Source organism: Chrysochloris asiatica, unplaced genomic scaffold (genome assembly GCF_000296735.1).
Source record: "Chrysochloris asiatica unplaced genomic scaffold, ChrAsi1.0 scaffold00008, whole genome shotgun sequence".
NCBI lineage: Eukaryota > Metazoa > Chordata > Mammalia > Afrosoricida > Chrysochloridae > Chrysochloris > Chrysochloris asiatica.
The window spans coordinates 37,901,374-37,911,465 of NW_006408526.1; the positions used below are offsets into that span (position 1 = coordinate 37,901,374).

The 10,092-nt window shown below is 45.0% G+C and overlaps 1 pseudogene; it reads right to left on the reverse strand.

Annotated features, from left to right (window-relative positions):
• Window positions 1-2,981: 2,981 nt before the first annotated feature.
• LOC102835112 overlaps window positions 2,982-10,092 on the reverse strand; it is a 138,352-nt pseudogene continuing 131,241 nt past the window's right edge.

The window sequence follows — 10,092 nt, forward strand, 5'->3', positions numbered from 1 at the left end:
CTAAGTGCTGGTGTAGTGCTACAGACTAATGTGCTGGACTGCAAAGTTGGTTTGAACAGCAAGGTTAGCGATTCAAGCTCCCAGTCGCTCCTCGGGAAAGGTCCCTATGAGTCTGAACTGACTTTACGGCACTTAACAGTAACAACAACTACAATGCACTAATCAGGTGGCTATCTTCAATGTTTGCATCTTGACATGCCAGCTGATTTCAACTGACCACGTAGGCCAAAGTCATCTGTCATTTTACACTCTGAACTAGGTCCAATACATTGCTGGTATATAGCCAGGGCTCAAAATCTGAGTTTGTTTTCCTTTCCCCAGGGTTATGCTGAAATCTTATGCTCCATGGAGACCACTGAGCAGGATTCAGCTATAGAGTCCTTCTGCACTGAAGGGAGACTGCACAGCATGATAACTGATAACCTGAGATCAAATCCCATCTCTGCTAAGTATACATTTGTGCCATTGAACAAGTTACCTGACCTTTTTATACTTTGATTTCTTTGTCTGTAAAATGGGGATAATAATAGTGGGTTATCAATAGAGTTGATGTAACAAGATGTTGTTTGTTAAGTGCTGTCTAGTGAGTTCTGACTCATAGAGACCCTGTCCAGGGTTTCCAAGGAGCAGTTGGGGGGTTAGCAGGCCAGTGCTTATCCTGCAGCACCACACCAGGACTCATAGCACATTGTTGTTGTTGGATAAGTCCAGTGCTTATCAACTACAATGCCACACCAGCACTCCAGTTGACTAGACAATACTATAAAGTATTCTGCATGTGTTTACTATTTTTGTCGTTTCCCTATATAGGATTCCAGAGGCTATAAATCTTTGCCAGAGCAGAAACCCTCATCTTTCTCCTGTGTGTGGCTAATGGACTCGAACCTCCAACCTTATAGTTTGAAGTTCATTGTTTATCACATAAGGTTGCTAAGTGCCCTCAAGTCAGTTCCAACTCATAGCAACATGCATAGGGTTTCCAAAGAGCGGCTGGTGGGTTTGAACAGCTGACCTTGTGGTTAGTAGGCCAGTGCTTATCCTATAGCACCACACCAGGGCTCATATCACGTTGGTGGTGGTGGTGGTGCTAAGTGCTATCAAGTTGGTTCTGGCTCACAGTGACTCTGTATAGGGTTTCCAAGGAGCACCTGGTGAGCTTGAATCACCAACCATGTGGTTCAAATTGACCATTTTGGCCAGTGCTTATCCCACAGTACTATGCCAGGACTCTGTACCACACAGTTGTTGTTGGTTGTGTGCTGTGGAGTGGGTACTGGCTCATCGTGACCCTATATGAGTCAGGGTTTCTGAGGCTGTAAATCTTTACAGGATTAGAAAGCCCCATTTTTCTCCCAATATCCATTGTTGTTGTTATTAAGTGCTGTTAAGTCAGTCCCGACCTATAGCGACCCTGTATAGGGTTTTCAAGGAGTGGCTGGTGAGCTTGAACTAACTGACCTTGAGGTTCAAACCAACTTTGAAGTCCAGCGCATTAACCCATAGCACCACACCAGGACTCCAAGTATCACATTGTTGTTGTTGTTGTGAAAGCCGTCAAGTTGGTTCCGACCCATAGCAACCCTGTATAGGGTTTCTGAGGAGCAGCTGGTGAGCTTGAACCACCGACCTTGCAGTTCAAACGACTCTGCAGTCTGACACACTAACCCACCGCGCCATAGCAAGCCCTTATTAATGTTTGCTGTTTTCAATAAGGCGGCTCTGAAGCTTGATTCTATCAAACACCTGGTGATTTGGGGTAGCTTGTTGGTAAATGTTAGTGAAGATGACAAAAGTACCATCCAGATATGCCAAGTATGCACAGAAGCACAACTGAAATACTTGGCCAATATCTAAACGAGCTTAGGAAATAATGCCTCTTCTACCTGCCCTACTTGAGCAATAATTTGGACCAATCCATCTATTTTTTCATTCTTCTAACCTAGGTTAGCCTGAAGCTGGATTATGAGGGATGTTGCAAAACAATGTGACCTTGTTGTTTTGTAAGATTTCACTGAAAAAAAGTCAGAACCTCTAGACACTTATTTCAGGGTGATCTTTTAGTGCTTCTTCACTTTTGTTTGGTGGTTCTTCCTGGCTGTCAGAGCTAGAAGGAACTTAGAAACCATCCAGTTTTCTTATTTTAGAACTAAGAATGAAGCCTTGGGTGGCTAGTGGTTGTTCAAGGTCATTCAACTAGTCATTGAAAAACCAAGATTAGTTCTAGGGAGGTCCAATGCAGCCTTCAATGGCGCACACCAGCATGACTCTGATTTTCTCAACTCTGGTTCTTTAACTTTTGGTCCTATCTCCAGGCATACCTCATGCAGTACTGGTGCATCTCAAAGACTTTTCTTCAACCTACCCCACCTCCCAGGCTTGAGTTTGTGGGTACCTCCCCAGCCCCAGGAGCCTAAGCCATTCACAGTCTCCCTCCAGTCCAGGCTGCATTGTGCCTTAGGGTCTCTGAGGCCTCAGGAGATCTGCCTGGGTAACACTTCGAAGGAAGCCCATGAGGACCCTTCTCTTGGCCTCAGCGCCTTTTCAAGAAGATAAAAAAGGCACTAGGTTCATTTCTCTGCTCTCTTCGTTTTTCCTTCCTCACTCTCCTAGCCCAGTCTCCATCAACCTTGCCTTTTTGCTTCCTGGTCTCTTTCTCCTATTTTCTCTCTCCTTCCAACCTTTTCCATTTCTCCCTTGTCTCACTGTTTCTCCTTGGGCTGCGTCCTCGTTCCCTCTCCTCTATCCCTTCCCCATTCCCTTCCTCTTACCCTTTACACATCTGTTTCTCATCTGAGTCCTCAGAGGCGCCTGTATGAGACAAAAAAGCTCCCCCACCCTCAGGAACCTGGCACAAAAATTCCTGGATAAACCATCCCTCCCCCAATTCTCCAGTTTGCCAAATAACTCCTGAAACTACACACCACCCTAAAAAGGATCCTCCACATCGAGCGGTTCACGGCCAAACTCCGCCGCGCGAAAGCCTACTCAACGGCCAGATGTTTGAGACATTGTCGATGGCCGACTGCGCGGCCCTCCGCTGCCCAGATGTGCTCCTCCGTACCCAGGAGACTCACTCCGGGGCTGCGGAGACAACGGTTCCCCATCAGTGTGGTCTTTGCCGGAACGGAGGATTGGGCATCAAACTCCCGCCCACCCCGAGGCACTCACCTAGCAGGAGGAGAAGGACCACAGTCATCCCGAAAACTGGACGCGGGCACCTCCCCGCTCAGCCGCTCCCTGCGCAGCGGACGGACCTTGGGCGAGCTGGGTGCGGCGCCTCGGAGTGCGTGCCGGGTGGCAGCAGCCATGTGCTGGCGCGGAGCAGCCCCGCGCCCGGTCACTCGGGCCCCGGCGCTCCCCCGCACCGAAGGACTTCCCGCGCTCGCCGCACCAGCTGGCTCCCGGACGCTAGCAAGGAACAGGGTCAGGGAGGAAAAGGCTAGGCGACAATGCGCTCCCGCGTAGCGGAACACTTTTCCCTGTTTGGAAAGAAAAAAGAGTGAAGAAAGAGCGAGGGGGGGAAGGAAAAAAAAACTAGAGTAAGCTGGAAACACATGGTTACCTCCCACCGGAGCCCCTCCCTCCCTTTCTCCCTCCCTCCCTCCCTTGCTCCCGCCTCCTGGGCTTTGGGGTGAGCCTCCTGGCCCAGCGAACCGCGAGAGGCGACAGTCAGCCCCCCGCTGGGCTTTCCTTCGGGGCTGGGCGGGGTCTAGATGGGGTTGGAGGCCCTCGAGGGGCCGCCTAGTTGCTAAAGGCGTGCGATCGATCTGTGTAAGAGAATTGGAGATTCTTCTGTCAGAGGCACAGATGGATGCGGCCTTGTCCACTCATTTTGTCCTCGTCTCCACATCCCGCTTGCAGCTCATTTCTCTTATACACTCAGCTTTCATTTCTCACAAATCTGTCGTTTCTCTCGCTTCCACCTCTCTATTTATCAGATTCGCTTCACCTCCCTCTAATCTGATCTCTTGTTTCGTCTCACCCTCCCCTAATCTCCGCTGCTCTCCATTTCCCTCCCTGTCTGGTTTTGTTCGAATAAAACAACCAAACTGACCATTTGGACAGTTAAGTGTCTAAGTGGGCGAGTTAGAGCAGTCCAACTAAGGGGTTGGTTGTTACTCCTCCAACTTGACAGCCTGTTTTGGCATGCTCCTAGCCTGTTAGCCTACCTACTTGTGTTGTCAGTGTTTAAAGTAACTCACCCTCAGATCTGAAGTCCTGGTCCATTTGAACCGTAAGGTTGGCGGTTCAAACTCACAAGCCACTCCTCAGAAACCCTGTACATAACATGGTTTGCTATGAGTCAGAACCGACTCCGTGGCACACAACCAACCAACCAACCAACCAGGAGTAGGAACCAGCCCGATGGCACTTAATAACAACAACCCTCAGATCTGGACAAAGCTCAGCTCTCACCCCAGGCAAGTGGAGATCCAGAACTCAGTCAAATCCAACCTGCTTTTGGGCAATCACTGTAACAAACTGCTCTGCAGGAGGCCCAGGACAATATATGCACCACCCCCTTTCAGAGAGAAAAGAAGGCAAAGAGGACAAAATTCACTCCAGGGACCCACCAAGGAGGCCCACAGAGAGCTGGAGGCAGGGCCTACCATTTAGGGTCTGTCATTGGGGAACCAGCCCGTCAGCAGCAGAGGAACCTGGAGAACGACTGGGCAGTGAAGGCGAGACTCAGGTCATTATGGGATAGGAGCTTGTGCACATGTACCCTGCTCCCCTAAGAAATCCTGAGGTCTTCTCTAGGTGTCCAGAGAGACTCTAGGTGTCCCCAGAGCAGCACTTTCTCCCTCAGTCACTCTGAAGTTTGAGGATGTAATCACTAAGTCTAAGACTTACTGGTGTGGATATAAGGAACCCTGGTGGTTAAGTGTTAGGCTGCTAACCAAAAGGTCAGTTGTTCAAACCCACCAGCCACTCTGAGGGAGAAAGATGAGGTTGTTTGCTTTGGTAAAGACTTAAGAGTCTCAGAAACTCTAAGGTTTGACAATCTACTCTGTCACTCTGAATCAAAAACAGACTTCCTGGCAGTGGGTTATGGTGGTGTGGTGTGGGTATTAATACGGGGTAGTGGTGGTGGTGGTTATGTGCCGTGGAGTCTGTTCCGACTCATAGTGACCCTGCACAGGGTTTCTGAGGCTGTAAATCTTTACGGGAGCAGAAAGCCTCATCTTTCTCCCGTGGAACAGCTGGTAGTTTTGAACTGCTGACCTTGCGGTTTGCAGCCCAATTCGTAACCACTACGCTACCAGAGCTCCTTATTAATACAGGCAGTGGACTGGAACTCTGAGAAATGGGGTTACTGTGACTTTAAGACAGATGAATCCATCTCAGGTTGTGGAATAATGCACTGAACCACAAGGTCTGCGATTCAAACTCACCAGCCGCTCCTTGGAAACCATATACAGAGACACTATGAGTCAGAACTGACTCAAAAGCACTTAACAACAACAACAGGGTTGACAGTGTTGGCAGACATTGGCATGCTTTTCCATTTTTCTCTCCAGGGTGTTTAGAACCAAGGGAGTGTACTGTAATGCATTGTGACTCCATTTATGCCAGAGTAGAACTGTGATCCACAGGGTTTTCAGTGGCTAGCTTTTCAGACCACAATTTGTCTGCCAATTTGTCATACGGTGGTGGCTTACATGTTGCTGTGATTCTGGAAGATATGTCATGGGTATTTTAAATACCAGCAAGGGTCACCCATTGTGGATAGGGTTCAGCTAAGCTTTCAGACGAAGACAGACTAGGAAGGAGAGACAGACTACTTCCAACCATTTAGTCACTAAAACCTTATGAATAGCAGTGGAACATTGTCAGCACCAGAATATTATCAGATATAGTGTCAGAAGATGAACCCCTCAGGTTGGAAGGCACTCAAAATGCGACTGGGGAAGAGCTGCCTCCTCAAAGGAGAGATGACCGTGATGATGCACATAGAGTAAACCCTTCAGGAGTTTCATTTGCTGATGGGCACTACTCAAAAGAAAGAGAAACTGCTATAACATCCATTAATAATTTGAATATGGAGTGTACGAAGTGTGAATCTAGAAAAATTGGAAATCGACAAAAATCAAATGGAACACATAAACATCAACATCCTAGGCATTCGTGAGCTGAATGGACTGGTATTGGCCATTTTGAATCTGACAATCACATGGTTTATTATGCTGGGAATGACAAACCAAAGAGGAATAATATTGCATTCATCATCAAAAGATCATATTAAGATCTATTTTGAAGCACAACACTGTGATAAAATAATATCCATACACCTACAAGGAAGAACAGGGTTAATGCACCAGACTGCAAAGCCATTTAAACTGCAAGGTTGGCAGTTCAAGCTCACTAGGTTCTCCTTGGAAACCCTATACAGGGTTGCTATGGGTCAGAATCCACTCGACAGCACTTAAAAACAACAAAGAAGAGCAGTTAATATCACTATTATTCAAATTTATACACCAACCAGTAAAACCAGTGAAGATGAAATTGAAGAGTTCTAGCAACTTCTTCAGTCTGAAAGTGATCAAGCATGCAATAAAGATGTATTGATAACTACAGACTATTGGAATGCAAAGGTTGGAAACACAGAGGAAGGATCAGTAGTTGGAAAATGCGGCCTTGGTGATAGAAACAACACCAAGATCACATGATAGAATTTTGCAAGGCCAATGACTTCTTCATTGCAAATACCTTTTTAAAATAACATAAAAATGACTATATACATGGACCTCACCAAATGGAATACAAAATTTATGACAAATGTGGCAAGAGACAGTGGAAAAGCTCCATATCATCAGCCAAGGCAAGGCAAGAGACAGACTGTGAAATAGATCATCAGTTGCTCATAGGCAAGTTCAGACTGAAGCTGAAGAAAATTAAAAACAAGTACATGACATTCAAATATAATCTTGAATATACCCCACCTGAATTTAGAAAGCATTTAAAGAACAGATTTTGAGGGAGACTGCGTGCAGCTATTTTGAGACCAACCACCATAACTCACTTAAATGTCTATTTTCCTTAAGTTTCAATTTCCTGTTTCTACCAATTGTTGTTATTGTTGTTAAGTGCTGGTGAGTGGATTCTGACCCATAGTGAGCCCCTTCTAAATTCTACCCTCAGGCAAGACCTCACAAAAGCCCATTTCCTCCACAGCTAGCCCATTCTAAGCCCCACCTCCTCCCAAGACCCTCATAAAAACCTTCAGCCTGTATGGGAGGATGCTTTTGGCCTTGGTCAGTAAGCCCCTCCCAGGTTTGTCTTAAATAAACCTGTCCTTGCTGTTGAGCTGTGCTCTTTTCTCTGTTGACTCTAACAGATTTGATGCATTAGACACTAAAGACTGATGACTAAAAGAGTTGTGGGATAACATCAAAAACATGAAAACAAAAGATCATTAAGTAGACAAGAAAGAAGGAAAAGACCAAAATAGATGTCAGAAGAGACTCTGAAACTTGCTCTCCAGTGTAAAAATGCTAAAGCTAATGGGGGAAATGAGGAGGTGAAAGAGCTGAACAGAAAGTTTCAAAAGTCAGCTCAAGAAGACAAAGTCAAATACTATAATGAAACGTGCAAAGACTTGGAGTTAGAAAAACAGAAGGGAAGAACAGGCTCAGTCTTTCTCAAGCTGAGGGAACTGAAGAAAAAATTCAAGCCTTGATTTGCAATATTGAAGGAGTCTATGGGCAAACTATTGAATGATGCAGAAAGCATCAAAAGAAGATAGAAGGAATACGCAGAGTCACTGTACAAAAAAGAAATGGTCGATGTTCAACCATTTCAAGAGGTAGCATATGATAAAGAGCCAATGATACTGAAAGAAGAAGTCCAAGGTGCATTGAAGGCATTGGGAAAGAACAAGGCACCAGGAACTGATGGATTACAAATTGAAATCATTAGACAATATCATTCACATCACAAGCAAGTAAAATGTTGCTAAAGATAATACAAAACAGCTGCAACCATACATTAACAGAGAACTTTCAGAGGTTCAAGCTGGACTCAGAAGAGGACATGGACATCAGCTGGATCTTGGCTGAAAGCAGAGAATACCAGAAAGATGTTTACCTGTGCTTTATTGACCAAACAAAGGTTTTTGATTGTGTGGGTCTTGACAAGCTATGGACAACATTGTGAAGTATGAGTATTCCAGAACACTTAATTGTGCTCATGAGGAACCTGCTCATAGACCAAGAGGTAGTTGCTCTAACAGAGCAAGGGAACACCAAATGGTTTAAAATTAGGAAAGGTGTGCACCAGGGCTGTATTCTTTCACCATACTTATTCAATCTGTATGCTGAGCAAATAATCTGAGAAGATGGATTTTATGAGGAGAAATCATCAGGATTGTAGGAAGATTTATTAACAACTTGCAATATGCCAGTGATACAACCTTGCTTGCTGAAAGTCAAAAGGACTTAAAATAATTACTGATGAAGATCAAAGACTATATATAGCCTTCAGTATGGGTTGCATCTCAAAGTACAGAAAACAGAAATCCTTACCACTGGATCAATAAAACACACCCATATAAATGAAGAATGAACTTGCCAAAGACTTCATTTAGCTCAGATCAACCATCAACAGTCATGGAAGCAACATCAAGAGGTCAAACGATGTATTGCACTAGGCAAATCTGCTACACAAAACCTCTTTAAAGTATTGAAGAGCAAAGATGTCAGTTTGAGGATGAAGATGCGCCTGACCAAGCCGTGGTATTTTCAATAATACCATATGCATGTGAAAATTGAACAATGAATAAGGAAGACCGTAGAATAATTAATACATTTGAATCGTGGTGTTGGAGGAGAATATTAAAAGTACCAAAGACTGCCAAAAGAACAAAACCAATCTGTGTTTTAAGAAGTGCATCCAGAATGTTCCTTGGAAGCCAGGATGGTCAGGCTATGTCTCTCATACTTTGGACATATTATCAGGAGAGATCAGTCCCTGGAGAAAGATTATTATGTTTGGTAAAGTGGAGGGTGGGAGAAAAAGAGGGAGACCCCCAACAAAATGAATTAGCTCAGTGGCAGCAGCAATGGGCTCAGGCTTAGCAAGGATTGTGACGTTGATGCAAGACTGGGCAGTGCTTCATTCTGTTATGCGTAGGGTCACTATGAGTCAGTGTCGATTCTATGGCACCTAACAACAACAACAGCTACTACTTTTCAGAAATAGATCACCAGGCCTTTCTTCTTAGTCTTAATCTGAAAGCACCACTGAAACTTGTTCAGCATTTTAGCAACACTAGCTAACTTCTACTCACAGGTGGGTGATGGCTGCTATTGAACTACATTGGCATTTCATTGGCCCAAATGAACCCTCTTTACACCCCACCTACAGAAGGTGAAAATTCTACCATTGAATCTCCAATGTCCCTTATGTATAATCACAAAACTTGTTGCCAGCAAGTTGATTATGACACATGAAGACCCCATTTGTTACACAGTACAGCTACTTCTAGGATAGTTAACCACAGCAACAACAACCTTTAATGGAAGCTTTTCTTCTGAGGCACTGCTGGGTGGATTCCAATTTTCAACCTTTATGTTAGCATGCGGACATTTTGTTGTTGGATGCATTGAATCAATTTCAACTCATGGTGAACCCATGTGTGCAGATTGGAACTGCTCCATAAGGTTTTCAAGGCTTTTGGAAAGGATCTCTGGTGGTGCAGTAAGTTAAGCATTGCACGATTAACTGCAAGGTCAAACCCACCAACTGCATTGCAGGAGAAAGATGAGGCTGTCTGCTTCTGTAAAGATTTATAGTCTTGGAAATCCACGGAACCAATTCTACTCTGTCCTATAGGGTTACTATGAGTTGGACACCACCTCACCCCAACCCCCACCCCCAACACCTCTGCAAGGGGCTGGCTACTGAAGGGCTTCGCTTTCAACTGCTCATAAGCTAATGTTGCTGCGTTGTATCCTAGTCTGCTCTCAGGACTCACACTTTGCTCTTTATCACCTCTATACCACTGATCTATGTGTTCCATCTGGCGAGGTCCATGTGTGTAGTCGTCTTTTATGCTGTCTAAAGAAGGTATTTGAAATAAACAAATCATTT